The sequence below is a fragment of the Bidens hawaiensis genome, unplaced genomic scaffold (genome assembly GCF_021521415.1).
Source record: "Bidens hawaiensis isolate Kalapana, Puna unplaced genomic scaffold, B.hawaiensis_p1.1 tig00003822_1, whole genome shotgun sequence".
NCBI lineage: Eukaryota > Viridiplantae > Streptophyta > Magnoliopsida > Asterales > Asteraceae > Bidens > Bidens hawaiensis.
In genome coordinates, this window is record NW_027491219.1 from 104,660 (window position 1) to 121,664 (window position 17,005).

General features: G+C 35.3%; 1 long non-coding RNA gene across 1 annotated transcript; it reads right to left on the reverse strand.

Annotated features, from left to right (window-relative positions):
• Window positions 1-10,675: 10,675 nt before the first annotated feature.
• LOC143624504 (uncharacterized) lies at window positions 10,676-11,188 on the reverse strand. The gene is made up of 3 exons (XR_013152123.1): window positions 11,105-11,188; window positions 10,945-11,032; window positions 10,676-10,851 (listed from the first exon to the last, which is right to left on the reverse strand). It is a non-coding gene; the product is annotated as an uncharacterized LOC143624504 (long non-coding RNA).
• Window positions 11,189-17,005: the final 5,817 nt, after the last annotated feature.

Genomic DNA, 17,005 nt, shown 5'->3' on the forward strand with positions numbered 1-17,005 from the left:
CATGCAAGTTTCAAACAATGCAATTCAACGGTTGAATGTTGAAGGAAAGGTAGGTGTTACCCTTTGAACCCTCATTTGTGAAGTATACTTAGCCTCCTGGCGGTGTGTAGACACGATGTCTTTGAACATACCCCCGTTAGTGTAGACGACAATACACTTCACACAACATTGTCCCTGGTTTAGTCAACCCTCACTGTCGTGTCCTATTATGGTCCTTGAACACTAGCCTAGTTCCGCAAGAGCTCTAGGATTTTTGCCCCAAAATCCATTTGAAGCGACCCTACCTCTGTCTCACGTAGGTGATTCCCGCTCGAATCTTTAAAAGCCATAGGTTATTCTATATTTCTACAAGTCATTAACTTTTGTTATGCTTATCCTCATTTCATGTCACTGATTAGAATGGACTAGGACGCACGCATGCATAACGCCCTTTAAGTTTGGTTTGGGGTACTCCCCCACAGTGACTACCCTTGGTTTCATGATTAAGTTTTCCTATTGAACTTAGATCTTGGGATCTCCAGTCAACTAAGTTAGGTTTCCCTCATGTCTCCTTTTTCCATGGGCTTCAGTCCCATTCCTCTTGACGACTTATAAACTAACTCTTTGCTTAAGCCTTTGGTTAACGGGTCCGTAATGTTATCTTTTGACTTCACATAGTCAATTGTGATAACACCCGTTGAGAGTAGTTGTCGTACCATATTATGTCTTCATCGAATATGCCTTTATTTGCCATTGTACATTACGCTATGGGATCTACCAATTGCTGATTGACTGTCACAATGTATACAAATAGCCGACAAAGGCTGTGGCCACATTGGAATATATTCCATAAATTAACAAAGCCATTTCGCCTCTTCTCCACACTTATCTAAGGCGATAAACTCCGATTCCATCGTGGATCTTGCTATAACAGTTTGCTTAGACGACTTCCAACAAATAGCCGCACCACCAAGTGTGAACACGTACCCACTTGTTGATTTGGAATCTTTTATATCCGAAATCCAATTCGCATCACTGTATCCTTCGATTACAGCCGGATCACGGTTATAATGGAGACCATAGTCTCTCGTGTATCTCAAGTATCTTAGCAACCGCGTGATACTTTTCCAATGTTCCTCGCTTGGATTACTAGTGTATCTACTTAGCCGACTTACGGCATAAGCTAGATCGGGTCTAGTACATGTCATAAGATACATTAGACTACCAATTATTCTTGAGTACTCACGTTGAGCAACCCCCTCGCCTCTACTTTTAAATAGATGGTGGGTCGTATCAATTGCTGTTGACGCGACACGCGTGTCATCCTTATTGAATTTCTCAAGAATCTTGTCCACGTAGTGAGATTGACTCAAAACAAAACCGTTTTGGGTTCTAGTGATTTGTACCCCAAGAATCACGTCCACGAGACCCAAGTATTTCATGTCAAACCTCGCTTTCAACATGTCTTTTGTTGATCTTATCATGTTATCATTACTCCAAATGATAAGCATATCGTCTACATAAAGACATAATATCACATATCCTCCCGGCGTCTCTTTTACATAGACACATTTGTCACACTCGTTTATTTTGAAACCATTGTCAAGCATGACATGATCAAACTTTAAGTGCTATTGTTTTGGAGCTTGCTTCAAACCATATAAGGACTTGACAAGTTTACATACCTTGCCCTCTTTTCCTGGGGCAGAGAAACCCTCGGGTTGCTCCATGTAAATCTCTTCATCTAAATCACCATTTAGAAATGCGGTTTTTACATCCATTTGGTGAACTTCCAAATTTCGTAAAGCCGTGATAGCAAGAACCAATCTTATGGAAGTTATTCGCGTGACAGGAGAGTAAGTATCAAAGTAAACTAGACCCTCCTTTTGTCTATACCCTTTGATTACTAATCTTGCCTGGTACTTATCAATACTTCCATCAGCTTTCATCTTCCTTTTGAATATCCAACGATATCCAAGTGGTTTACAACCCGGCTGAAGATCTACTAACTCCCAAGTATGATTTTGCAATATAGAGTCTATCTCGTTCTTAATTACATCTTTCCATTGAGGTGCTTTCGAGGATGTTACCGTCTCCCGGTAGGTATTGGGCTCACCCTCCACCATATAGATCATGAAATCCGAACCGAAAGATTTTTCAATCCTTGGTCGTTTACTTCGTCTAAGCTCACCCTCGTTTTCCTCGGGTTGTTGATGTCTATCATCATGGACCGTATCATCAAACGCTCTTTATGTACTTTCTTCATCAACCGATTTTAATGAAGTTCGGTGTGTTTGTCTTAAACAAGGAAACACACTTTCAAATAAATCAGCAGTCCTCCATTCCACGATAGTGCCTTCATGTACATTGGGATTCTTGGACTCATGTACAATAAACCGATGCACATTACTATGGTGTGCATATCCAATGAATATGCAATCCACAGTTTTGGGTCCTATTGTCAATGCCTTTGGTGATGGAAGTGTCACCTTGGCTAGGCACCCCCACACTTTCAAGTATGTATATGATGGTTTCTTACCCATCCATAACTCATACGGAGTCTCACTTATTTTCTTGCGGGGTATCATATTCAAGACATAGTTGGCCGAGAGAATAGCCTCCCCCCACAGGTCATAACTCACTCCCGAGCTAATCAACATGGCGTTCATCATCTCTTTCAAAGTGCGGTTCTTACTTTCAGCAACGCCATTTGATTGTGGAGAATATGGCGGGGTTCGCTCGTGTATTATGCCACTTTGTGCACATAATTCCGCGAAAGGTGAAACATATTCACCGCCCCTATCACTACGCACAACTTTTATTCTCCTTCTAAGTTGATTCTCAACTTCATTTTTATAAAAGGTGAACTTGTCTATTGCTTCATCCTTACTTTTAAGTAAGTATACATGGCAATATCGAGTAGAATCATCAATAAATGTGATGAAGTACTTGTTCCCAGCTCTTATGGGAGTGGCTTTTTAATCACACACATCGGTGTGAATTAAATCAAGGGGTTCATTTATTCGTTCAACCGATTTGAAAGGCTTTTTAGTTATTTTGGATTCAACACATGTTTTGCATTTAGATTTTGAATCGATTTTAAACTTTGGAATGCTATTTAAATTGATTAAGCGACGAATTGAATTAAAATTTACATGTCCTAGTCTACCATGCCAAACACAAGAATTTGAAGACTCAAGCATGTAAACATAAGTAGTAGTTTTATTCATTGAATTATTAACAACAGTTACATTCAATTTAAACATAGCATTGTCAGCATAACCCTTGCCAACATACATTCCTTTCTTAGACAAAATAACTTTGTCCGATTCAATCACCAAACGAAATCCAAACTTGTTGAGCATCCATCCCGAGACAAGATTCTTACGAATCTTGGGAACATAGAGGGTGTTGGACAGTGTGAGCTCCTTCCCAGAAGTCCACTTCAAGACCACATCGCCTTCCCCCATGATATCCACAGTCGCATATTTCCCATATAAAGCTTTTGGTCACCCACCGCCTCTTTAAAATTCTTAAAGAATTGTTTGTCGCCGCAAACATGGCGGGTTGCGCCGGTGTCAACATACCACCCTTTGGGAGCGCCCCCCCCCCCCACAATGTTGACTTCCTCGATGAAACCTGCTTCCTTGGTTATCATCGCCACGAGAGGAGTGCCATCCTCGTGTACCATATGCGCGCGCGAGCGCTTTGATTCCTTGCATTGGCTAGCACGGTGCCCCACACCATTGCAATTGTAACATGTCCCTTAGAAAGGTGGAGGCTTCCTTTTCACACCCCCTTTATTTACGCCAACGTCCATTTTTGCTTTCCCTTTACCGCCATTACCTTTACCCTGTTTATCCCCTTTGGAGGATTGTCCATGCTCAACTAAGTTTGCCTTGGCGGAAGCATCCAACATGGTAACTTTTTGAGCCACCTTATTGTCCTCCTCAATACGAAGACGAACAATAAGATCCTCCATGGACATCTCCTTTCGTTTGTGTTTAAGATAATTCTTAAATTCAATCCAACTTGGGGGTAATTTCTCAATCACCGCTGCCACTTGAAATGTCTCACTAAGTGTCATTCCCTCGGCATGGATATCGTGAAGTATAACTTGCAACTCTTGGACTTGGTTAATCACAGTCTTGGAGTCAACCATTTTTGAAATCCAAGAAGCGAGCGACAACAAATTTCTTTGTTCTCGCATCCTCCGTTTTGTACTTCTTCTCTAAAGACTCCCATAATTCTTTGGCAGTCTTTATTGAAGCGTACATGTTATACAACGAATCCACAAGGCCGTTTAACACGTAGTTACGACATAAGAATTCTGAATGCTTCCACGCATCTACCGCGCTCAATGCTTGAATGTCGGTCTCCCCTTCGGCGTTCGTAGCCGGGGGAGTGGATTATTTCAAGAACCGTGCTAGGTTTAAGGTGGTAAAATAGAAAAACATCTTTTGTTTCCACCGTTTAAAGTGCAGACCCAAGAACTTCTCAGGTTTTTCAGCGTGATTAGCCATGGTGGACGCTCCCACCACGGTGTTCACAGGGGTACCTGTAACGGTTTCGCTTGACGGTGTTGCCATTTTTCCTGTGGAAAATAAACTTCGCCCCGTTAATAATTCAGAAAAATATATAGTGGACGCTCCCACTGTAATTAAAAGTTACTCAAAACTTTTATTACAATTCTTGAATTACTCAAACGAAGGTGTTCTAAGTCCAAGCTTGACGGTGTTGCCATTTTTCCTGAGGAAAATAAATTTGCCCCGTTAATAATTCAGAAAAATATATAGTGGACGCTCCCACTGTAATTAAAAGTTACTCAAAACTTTTATTACAATTCTTGAATTACTCAAACGAAGGTGTTCTAAGTCCAACTTTGAAGGGACCAACGATGAGTTTTCCTTGAAAAGAATAAATTTAATTGTAACCGGATTTCGGGTTTACCAAAGTACTCCTTTGAATAAAACCGAAAAAAAAATTTAAAAAAAAAAAACCGAACGGTGTTTTTTAAATTTTTTTTTTAAGATTGTAGGAACCGTTCGGTATAAAATAAATAAAACACTTTTAATACGATTACAATACAAAGAATGAACAAAAAACACCTATCTAGAAAGCATCAAATTAAAGTACAATTACAACTGAAATAAATCAAAGTACAAAGAATCGGGTAGAAGTAGAAGTTGGTGACCGAGGATCGTGTTGAACATGGGGCCCTTAAAACAAATTCCGAGTCTCTCCTCGTTTTGTTTCCTAGGGTACAACGGCCGGAGCAGTATGTACTGCCGGAGTTGACTATGCACCCGAATTGGATCGGTTCGTACCTTCTTGGTTGTGTTGGAGAAGATGAAGAAATGTTGGAGAATTTGCAAACTCTTCAAGTTGCAAATGGTGTGTCAAACCCCAAGCCTTGCCTTGGTATTTATAGTGGAGCTAGGATCAAAGACTCAAAACTCAAATTAAATTGCATTAAACGTCTTTAATGCTTTTTATTTGGATTTTGAATTCAATCCGTAACTCAAGTTGACCAATAAATTGCATTAAACGTCTTTAATGCTTTTTATTCTTATTTTGATTTTCCAACCACTCATCTTTGAGCTTCGATATCTCATTCATATTAGCTCGGTTTTGGACATGGTTTGACTCGTTGTGATACTCTCACATAAAAGATAACAAACCCGTAAATAATTATTTATAATACACAAATATAAATATAATTATTAATGTCCAAAATTAGCAAACTCATTTTTTACTAACATTTTTCCAACATGTGGCACCAAAGAACTTACGCGAAATTATATTTTGATTAGATACCAGAGTAATTTGATAGTTTTTGTGTAACCAAGATCCTGAATTATATACTAAATTTATCAAAAAAAAAATATATTCATAATCATAAAAACGACAAATGTAAAAAAACCCACATCTAATTTCGTATTTTTTGATGCTTGAAGTTGTGCCTCGATTGCTTGTGTTGTCTTTAGTTTCTTGATTTTTTCGGTTTAGTAATAGTGATTTGTTGCTTATAGATAAATTTATTCCATCATTATCACACACCTCTTCTCCTTCATTCTTTTCTTTTGATTTTGGAAACAAAGTTTTCAGCTTCGTCGACGTATCCGAGAGAGCAACCGTGCCACATCTTCGTAGTCGTGCGGAGGTTGTAGCTCAATCGAAGATCAGCGACAACAACACCTATGTCGAGTTAACTACCGGCGACCAAACCTAGGGTTCCGGCGGCGAAGCTCCGGTGCAGTGATCAAGGCTTAGGTACGTCAACTATCATCCGCTGTGAGTTTTCGATTCTTAAGATGTTTTAATCAGGTTGTCATCGGTGGTCGGAAACCGAACCGACGAAGGATCATCTAAAGATATGTCAGTAATGGCTCAACTACCGTCTCAACTCAGGTTCTAATACACTCAAATTTGGTTTAAGAGTTTATCAAATTCTCATAATTTGGTATATATAACCACTAACTGATTGTATACCTATGTGATTTAGGTGTAGATGGTTATGGTAAGATAACAGGGGTGATGCAAAGACTTTCTTTTCTAAATTGAATATAGGAAAACCCCTGAACTGTCTGCATTTTCTCTGTTCTCTAGAATTGACCTTTTACCTTTGTAGTCACATGTTTTTTCTACATATTTTGTTGCACACTTACAGTGGTAACCAAACAGATAACGGGTTGGTCAGCTAAAATGAGTAAGATTAAAACCCGTAAGCTTGGGTCAATCTGGTCTGAGTTTCGTTGAACATATATAGATTAATTATAAATCTGATTGTTGACTAGATTGATTTAGAAAGTTTGACCCATTTCAGGTATAACTTTGATCCGTTGACAGTTACCGAGACTTTTGGCGGCTTCACTTGAATAGTTTTATTTAGATTAAATTAGGTTGATTTGGTTGCATAAATTTGTATACCTTGATTTGGATGGTTATTTATTTCAGATTTTTTGCTAGACACGTAAGCACGTCACCATTGCCATCTGCTACTCCATGGCATCGACATCGGTACGTCTACAGTCTACCTCAACGGCTTCTTTAAGTTATTGTTTAAATTGAGGGGTTTATTTATTATTTACCTTTTAATTTCTTTGATTTTCAAGCGTTACCGTGTTATTGAAAATTGTTCATTATTTAGCTTTTAATTTCTTTGATCTATTTACCGGCCTCTTAGTAACTCAAGCTCGACATTTTTAGGTTTGCTTTTGACTTGAGACCTCTTTGTTGCTTCTTAGTAATTCAGTCTCACGTTTTCAAATTCAAGAGTAAAGTGTCATTTTCTTTTATTTGAAGAATCTTAATCATGACATGGTTTTCGTTGATGACGGTTTAACAGTGTGGGCATGGGCTTATGAGTATTGTTCAAATGGATCCCATCATCATATTCTACACAATGTCTTTTGGCTTTTAAACAAATGTAGGAATCATGTAAAACGAAGTCGAACCGTTTAAAATTTTTACTAATAGGGAATTAGGCTTTTAAACGGGTTGACCAGCCATCTAACTTCCATACTATTTATATTATTATGTGCAGTGTTGAAGAGAGTGAAAATGGAGGCGTTGATCTATCCCTAAAGTTTCCATGATTTGAATGGCTCATGCTTAGAATTCCCAAAAGATTACAACAAGATCTGAAGAAATATAAGATATTGTAACTATGGTATGGCCCTGTATGATTTACTTGCACGATTAGTAAGAAAGGAATTGTGTCACTGGAGGGTGCTTACAAAGTAATTATAGAAACGTGTTGCATTCTTTTTTGGGTTTCGATTAACTTGAATTTGTGATAAGCTGTTTTTTCGTTAAATTTAAATCGGAACTCTTTTTTCACAGCTTTATGCCCTCCCCGCAACGCCAAGATCTAAAACTCGGCCCGCCGCAACGCGCGGGTACGATTACTTGTTTATTTTAATAAGTAAAAACTTATTTTGAATATATATACAGTTGAGATGGATAGGGGAGCCGAACGTATTCATATAAATGGAACTGGTATTTCAACTAAATTTGTATATATTTGTTGGATTATGTTTTGCTATTTGATTTGTTTGCTATTGTTCTTTATCTTGATTTTGATATCTAATTCTATCGATTGATGTCTTGAATGAATAGTGTCTCATGTATAGATGAACGACGTTTTTATTCATTGAAATTACGTGTTGATTCTAAGATTAAATGAATAGTGTCTCATGTATAGATGAACGACGTTTTTATTCATTGAAATTACGTGTTGATTCTAAGATTAAATTTTTATACATAAGATAAATGGACAATCCATCATGACAACATAATAATCCATCATGATTTAGACAACTATTTTTATTAAAGCAACTCATGGTTATTTTAATTCTAGACATTTGACTAAAGATTTATCGATTAATTACTTTGATAGGTTCCTAACTTTCTGTTTGTTTTAAGAACTAGGTTTTTACCCGCGCTTTGCGCGGGGTTATTGTTTGTGTGCTTGTGTGTTTGTAAGCTAGTAGTAGAGTTGATATAAGCCAATAAAGGTTTATGCGGATAGTTTAGTTACACCCATTATTTATGTACTACATGTGTTTTGAGTCTACATAGTAAGAGTTTACCACATGTATGAGGTGATTTTTGCAAGGCTGTTCAGTTGTTCAAAATGGTTGTGTAGCTTCATGCCTATCCGCTATCAAAATATTCTTCACCTACATCTTCTAAGTTGAGGTTCAGGGGTGGTTGTCCTCCTTGGGTGATTCTACCTGTTTGCATCGGTTGCCGAAGTGCAGTTGTCTTTTTGCGGGGATTGGGCCAGCAACATCTGAAAACATTGTTTACAAAGCAAGTAACGAACAAATTATTTATGTGTGTTTTGTTTATTAAAAACAACAGACATAGTTTTTTTTTAAAGTATTTACCTGAGGTGTCGACGGTTGCAAGACGTTTAGGCGTTGTTATTGGTGCTGGTGTGGTTGGTGGCGGGGTTGATGTGTTTGTTGCTGGTGAATTGTTCTTTGGATCTGGTGGGGGGGGGCTACCTTGTGTGCCTGGTCAGCTATTATGTTTTTGTCCTTGCTAATGTTTTCTGCAGAAGATAAGGTTAAAATTAAAGCATTCCTTTTACAATATACTCATTTAGTAGTAAATAGAAAATATGTAGTTAAATGATTTAGAGCGCAAGTTCTGATTTTTAAGTTGTAACTATTTTATTAAACCAAAATTCAAAACCTTCAGGGCACAAGTACATCTAAAACTCCAAACACATGTATGACTTGCCAAAAAAAAGTAGCAGCAGCTAAAATAGATACACAATAATATAATAATAAAATTGTCTATTGCGGTGAGTCGTCTCGAATTCGACTTAATCAATTTGTCTGTGGCACCTACATTCAAAGATATATATATATCTTATGTATAATAATAATGAATACACTACGACAACGACAGGTACATGTAAGTTTGAATGTTCAGAATTTGGAAGCAACCACTAACAATAGCATTTGCAAGTGAACCGAATAAGACCATTATAATGTAATAAGAGGACAAAATCGCACAACACTGACCTTGTAAAAGTGACTGTTGGAGCTCGGTATTTGGTGGTTTCTGCTGAGGTACTTGCTGCTGTGGCACTTGCTGGATTACATTCGGATTTTCAAGTACTTTGTTGCACGTAAATCTTGTGGACCCTTCGTTAATGCGGTTGTTGAACTGGAGTTGAAACATTTTTGTTTGGCCTACTATTACTTGCAGTGGGTCAGGTATTATTTCTGGGTCTTCAAATGCTTTTTCGACCACCATTGCCATTGCGTCTGTGTGCACCAATGAGAATACAGCTTCATCGAAAAGTGTAACCATTGTCATCTCTGTTTCATCCTCGATAGTTACATTCAAACAGTACCTATATTTCAAAAATATTTTGTCATTTTTTTTACTATTAAGGAGGTTGTTGAAGTTGATGTTCTTACATGTATCGTTGCTGTTGTTCATTTGGATGGTTACCACACATCCATCCGACACCACGCTTGTGTAGTTTTTTATTACATTGGACGCACCCTCGGTAAAACCATTTTTGTCCATGGATGAGGTTTGTGATCCTGGCAATGCAAGAACATCTTCGTTCCTGTTGTTGTTAGCAATTAGTTTTGAACCTTCAGACTAAATATATTGTAATTTACAAAAGTTAACGGCTTACAAAGTTTTGTGCCGGATCGATCTGCAATAACTATGCGATTGTGAAACGACCTCTTTGGTTTTGTGGTATGACTATTAAGGAGGTTGTTGAAGTTGATGTTCTTACATGTATCGTTGCTGTTGTTCATTTGGATGGTTACCACACATCCATCCGACACCACGCTTGTGTAGTTTTTTATTACATTGGACGCACCCTCGGTAAAACCATTTTTGTCCATGGATGAGGTTTGTGATCCTGGCAATGCAAGAACATCTTCGTTCCTGTTGTTGTTAGCAATTAGTTTTGAACCTTCAGACTAAATATATTGTAATTTACAAAAGTTAACGGCTTACAAAGTTTTGTGCCGGATCGATCTGCAATAACTATGCGATTGTGAAACGACCTCTTTGGTTTTGTGGTATGCTGGCGTACCTAATTGTGAACCTGGAGACAATATTTTTTGTAAGTGTACTATGATAAGTGTGTTTTTATAGTATGTTTATGAGTATATTTGGTTTTTACCGTTCTATTAGATCATCGGTTCCTGTGGGTTGATGTAGATGTGTGTAGGAGCACTTGACTCAAGTTGTAATTGTTGGTGTTCTGTTACTTTCATTGAAGTTACAGCTACTATGCACGGAAAAGGTGTGTTGGTGAGTCCTTCTTTGTCAACCATATCAACTATATCTCCCCAAAGAGCCACTTCAATGAACTTTTCATTCAAACTGTATCATTATATTTTAAAATGGTTAGTTTAATAGCGGCACCTATGAACAATCAATAATGCATGCATTGTGGTGTATGTGTTAGCTTCTTACTATGCGTCTTCCAAAATAAATTTGAAGAGTCTTCGCCCTGATGAGGTTATTTTATCCACGGTTATCGAGTCAAAACGCCCAATGTAGTCTGTAAAGTAGACATTTGTTAGTAGCGTATATAATGTGTAAGTTGATATAAATAACTTTTGTTTCTTTAGACCTGTTAACTGTAAGTTCACATTCAGGCGGCTTCTTATAATGTGAAATGGTGCGAAGTTGAAGTAGTGTAATGGAAAGCCCGACGATTCGATTGGAGTGAAGGAGGTTCCTCGAACAAGTTTTACGGTGGCATCTTGAGGAACAACCTTTTGGCTATTTCTTGCCTTTTGTGACCCGTAGTTAGAAACTCGATAACAACCTTGAAGTACCATTTTGCTTTCAAACTGCATTTGGTCTCGAGTGTTGCCACACGCCTCAATTGCATGCCCCTACATTTTATGTTAATAGTATAAATTGCAGCTACTATTATAGTAATAAAATGTATCGGAACCACCTGTAAAGGAAGAAAATGTACCACTTTATCTACGAATAAGTAGCAACACTCATCTTTAAACACAAAGGACTGCCACTTTCTTATCAAACAAATGTCTATAGGTTCTCCTCCATCTTCGTTTCTGATGAGGGAAACACCTCTTGATGCCATCCTAGTTTTCATATAGCACGATGGTAAGAATTGTAACAGTTTATGTACTATGGTAGTACATAGCTCACACATACTTTTTTGAAATTAATTTTTAACTTTGACTTAATCTCACTCACTCATGACTACTGTGAAGAAATAAATAGGCTCACACACACACACCATGACTACTGTCTTTCAATTACAATTAATAATTAGAAGCCTAAACCCTTTTTTTAAGTAAAAAATTCCATTTCTATGTCCAAAATCACACATGAAAAATCAATTAGAAGCCAAATTCAAACACACAAAACCCAATTAGAACCACAAAACCCTTGACTAACATAAATAAAGAAGACCAGTGTCTCGCCAGCCCTAATTTAGTAAGAATTTCAATTACAACTAATAAAACCTAAACCCATGAAAATCAAAATTGCATTTGTTAGGACAAATTCGAACACATGAAAAACCAATTAAAAGCACAAAACTTGAACATAAGTCCATGATCTAAATATGAAAACCCAATGAAGGAAAAAAAAAAACCCTAAAAAAGTGTTACCTGCGATTGATGAAGAGTAACAGAGCAGAGGTGAACTGTAGAAAATCTGGAGATAAAAGAAACCAACATTAAGGGAAACATAACCCTATCAGGTTAGCCTTAGGACGTGTAAATAATTGCTGAAGACAACATCGTTGACACGCGTATGACCTAAGTGCAGACAGAGAACCCACTAATAAGTGACATAATATAAATTATATAATCAAGCCAGAATGTATGAGGTACAAATTAAAAAACAGAAGGTACAACAGTAAATGCATAGAAAACTTTGAAATTGTATGTTATATAATTGCTTGTGAATCATCATTTTTATCATTTGTTAAAAATAATATAAACAAAGTCTTTGAACAAAACGGTCACTTCTACACCTTTGAGAAAGCAGGCAAAAAGGCCACTTCAATAATCCATGGGGTATGTTTAAATGCTCATCAATCTATATAATTTGATTCATATTTCTTTCATGCCGTTTAAAAGATCATTCTTTGTTAAATATTGTTGTTTCTAGAAACTTTATATATAAAAGAAACGTTTTTATTCAAGAACCAACATTAATGTTAAATTCCTTAAAGCATGGCATGCTATCTGAGTATCTGTATTTATTTTAACTAACTAAACAAACCCAACAGATTTAATTTGAGAATGTTGGTAGACTTTTTACCTATGGCAAGTTTTTTTGATTATTTGTTCTTTAATTCATGTTTTGTAAACTCACCAAAAATCATCTTAAATTTATAAACGTTACCCGTACCAAACGATTAAATGGGTGATCCCGAAAATGAAATTTGAAATGGGATGACATAAAGAGCATGTGCACTTCCTTGTTGAGTCTCGTCACATGCATCATGCATGTGAACCAAACATCATGGGATCATAAGGTTGGTCATCAGGGCCGTCAATTTTGTCTTACTAAACACGTAAATAGTAGTAAGATACATCAATCGGACAGAGTTGCACCAAACAAACTTTGATATTTCGATTCATTTCCATTTCAACCCAAATAAAACCATGATATTCCCATATTTTAGCTACAAAAGCTTTTAGGAAAATGAAATCATTGCTTAAACACCTACCTCTAAAATAACTTTTTTAATAAATCACTACTAGAAAAAAATATGTTTTTCTACAACTGAATTCGTAAGAAATTTGTTAGAAAATCCAGTTTCTAACAATTTTCCAACAAAAAGTTACGTTGGAAACATATGTTGTGTACTTATATGTTTTATAATTTCAATAAAAATAGTTTTTAGACACACAACTTATGTTACAATATCTACATGTTTACGCAATTACGCTTCATAGTTTACAACATATGACTTTAGTAGATGATAAAGTTTTAATTAATATGTCTTTTATGTTCAATGGTATAAGTTAGAAATATGTGGTATAAGTTAGAAAAATATGTTTTAAATTGTCATTTTTCTTTGTCTTTGTATGTTGGATTATTTTAATTAAAACAACAATGTGATACCTTATATTAATATTGTTATCTGACGTTTACAATTCATTATATTTATGACACATTTATATATATGTGTGTGTGTGTGTGTATATATATATATATGAAGTTTTATATATTTTCACCAGTGTGTAACACAGAATCTAACCTAGTAATCTTACTATACTATTAAACCAAACCATAATTTGCACATGATAATATTCTAGGGTGTCCACATTATTGTCACCTCAATGCCAAATCACTTATTTTCTTTCCTACTATTGCCAAATCATCACAAACACCTTATTTAAACCTTAAGAATTCTCAACACTAATCATTTTAATCTCTCTTTCTATCTCTTTCGGCTTATTGTTCCACTATCTCCTATATTCCGGTAATCTAGATTGGTATTAATAGTTTTCCAGTAAGGTTATATTTTATACTCTAATGGTCGATTTTTAATATGTTATTCCGGTGAGGTTATATCGTTTTCCGGTAAGGTTTTTTCTTGTAATGTTTTATATTTATTTTAGTTGTTATATGATTTTCTTATAATCACTTTAGGTAGTAAATCAAAATCCATGATGTAATTGATATGTTGAGGTTATTACGATTTTCTGGTAAGATTTTATATTTATTTTAACTATTATATTATTTGTTATAATCTCTTTAGATTCTATATCAAAATCCAAGATTGAATTGATATGTTGAAGTTATTACGGTTTTTCGGTAAGTTTTTCCGGTGATGTTTTATATCTATAACAATGATGGTTTTATATTTATTTTAATTTTTATTTTTCTGGTGATTTTTTGTTAGTGTTTTCCGGTAAGGTTCTTTCTTATAAACTCTATCATATGTTGAATTTATACTTTATTTGATACTCTATCATATTATTCCGGTAATGTTTTATTTCATTAACAGTTATTTTACTTTTGCGTTTATATTTAATTTATATTAATGGAGATACAATGCATAATTTCTTCAGGTTGTATATCAAAATCGAAGATACCATGTATGTTTTCACTATTTTGTTTTCCGGGTAACGTCATTAAAATTTTCCGGTTATAAATTATAACATCAATTTTACTTTTATTCAGATAATTCAAATCTTCCATAATTTGTAATTTATTTATTATGTGATATGAATATTAATATTCGATTTTATCATTTCAGGTTATTGTCCCCAACTTTATATAAGTTAATTTCATGGATTGAGCATTGATTGATAAGATATCTTTTTTTATTATTGATGTTTATTTATTTTAGTATTCATGTATTTATTTATTTTTCACAATATATGTAATTTAATCGATTGTATTATATTCCAGAAATAAAATTTAATTGATCATTCTATAATACATTAAATTACCTATATAGGGATCAAGTTATTCTATAAAGTGGAACAAAAATGAGAAGGATGAGAAATATTTCTAACCACAAAAAAAAACCACCTTAAAAAATTGTAAAAATAGATAATTAAAAATATCATAACTTAAAATTTAATAAAAAACGAAAAAAAGTAAAAACACAAAAATGTTTCCACCGTCTTTCTTGTTCTCATATGGTAAGTGAAAAAAGTTGTGTTTTTTTGTTTAGCATCATATTTTGTGCTTATTTCCATCATTGATTGTGTCTTTTTCCTTCACATTGTGTTTTTTTTCCTTTATATTGTGTTATATTACTCAACATTGTGTTATATTTTGTTTGGCATTGTGTTATATTTTGCGATCTATTTTGTCTTTTTTTTAGTTATAATTGTGTATGTTGTTCATTTTCGTCATTGTGTCTTTGATCTCGCCATTGTGTCTTTTCGTCAATTATTTTTTACTTTTTTTGTTTTTTTTTTACTTTATTTTTGAACGGGAATGATAACAGAAACATTTTATTTTATTTTTTTTTATTTTTTTTCGTTTTTTATTAATATTTTGAGTTATGATTTTGTTATTATTTTTTTTTAATTTATTTTTATGAAGCTTTTTTTGTGTGGTTACATATCATTCTCACACTTCTCATTTTTATCTATTTTTTTATCTTAACTTTAACCTAGTAAGATGTAACATCCCCAAAATTTCAATCCAAATTTGACAACTTAGGAAAGTTAAGGGATCAAAAAAAATATCAAGACAAGTCATGAGAAATATTAAATAAGAATATATAAGAAAAATAAGGAAATAAAAATATTTCCTAAGCTAAGTATTCTTACATGAAGGAAATAATATAAAGAAAACTTTATCCCACATGGAAGGATGTAAGAAAGTGGAAGCACTTTACTTGGGTATAAATAAGGAATATAAATCCCATCCCACATGGAAAGTGGTAAAGAAATGGAAGCTCTTTATAAGGAATAGATTTTCCATAGTAATATTCTTTTATGGATATCATGCAACAAGTAGTCCTAGCGGAGGGTGCGTAGCACCCGACGCGCACGCGCTCGGGCTCGGACGAGGACGAGGACGAGGACGAGGCCAATGGTGATGGCGATGGCGACTGCGAAGGGCGTTGGGCGCAATGTGGCTCTTTGATGGCGCACTTTGCACTTTGCACTTCGCCGCGAGCCGCTATAAGAGCCGCCTTAGTATTTTTGGACAACGAGAATTAGAACTAAAGTAACAAGCTATAAAAGAAAAGGGACTAAAAATGAAAAATAATATTCAGAGACCCATCAGTGTGAGATCAGCTATAAAAGGGGAGGCCACCGGTTCATTCTCTCACACACAATTTCCCTCTCTCTCTAGAATTACACTCTCTCTACCTCGGTTTGCGTGCCGAACATCGTTTTGCGTGCCGCCGACCCGACAAATCATTATCTCGTAATCCGTACCAAATACCCGGTGTTTTCCTCGAAGTGCGTGCCACCCAAAAGTAACCCGACATTCCGTCTCGAAGTACGTGCACGACCTGACGTCAACTTAACATCGCTTAGATTTGCGTGCCAAGAAAGGTGGATCAAGAACGCCTCGATAAACGTGCATATAAGGTAGAAGTGCTGCCCGTATAAACTTAGGAATATCTAACTACGAATACCCGTGCGAGGTAGGGGTTCTGCCTAAGATATTATTATATTATTATAAATGGTTTATACCATAGTCGGGGGTATAGCCCGAACCTTGATTACGATTAAGAATAAAATAACTTTTTTTAAGTGAAGGTTATAGTTAAAATAGTATTTCTTTATTATTAAGAAATATAATATTCATATAGAAAGATTATAAAGTTAATGTTTCTTCTTGAAGAAGAAACATAGTATATAAATGATAAACAAACAAAGGGGCTAAAGGTCCAAATATTTTGAATAAATAATGTTTTTATCAAGGTTAAAGCTATACAAAACGGACTAAAGGTCTGAAGCTAGATCGATGATCTAGTTATTTATATAAAGGTTATTCTCGTACTATAGGTCCGAGGTAACAAAACAAGAAGAAGGAATCAGAAAACAGGAATCAGTAA